This window comes from Notechis scutatus, chromosome 8 (assembly GCF_049901735.1).
Source record: "Notechis scutatus isolate UNSWTSFEM ecotype Mainland chromosome 8, rNotScu1.2, whole genome shotgun sequence".
In the NCBI taxonomy this organism is placed as follows: domain Eukaryota; kingdom Metazoa; phylum Chordata; class Lepidosauria; order Squamata; family Elapidae; genus Notechis; species Notechis scutatus.
In genome coordinates, this window is record NC_142016.1 from 19896845 (window position 1) to 19897123 (window position 279).

Sequence of the window (279 nt, forward strand, 5' to 3'; positions counted from 1 at the left end):
GGGGGAAAAAAACTTTTGCATTTTGCGGGCAACCTGTGAGGTGTTTTTAAATCCCGGACAGAATTCTTATCTCCTTTTCTGGGGACTTGCAAATCAAACCAACAGGATTTTTAGCTGCGTTTTGTCCAACGAGAGGACGAGCCAGATGCCGAATTTCTGCCTTTTTTTTTGTCTCTTTTCTTTTTTGCTCTGTCCTCGTAACTCGAGTCACTCAGTTCCTCGAATTATTGTCTCACGTTCTTTTCTTTCTCGTTGTTTTAAGGCTCTGGGCAGAACCCA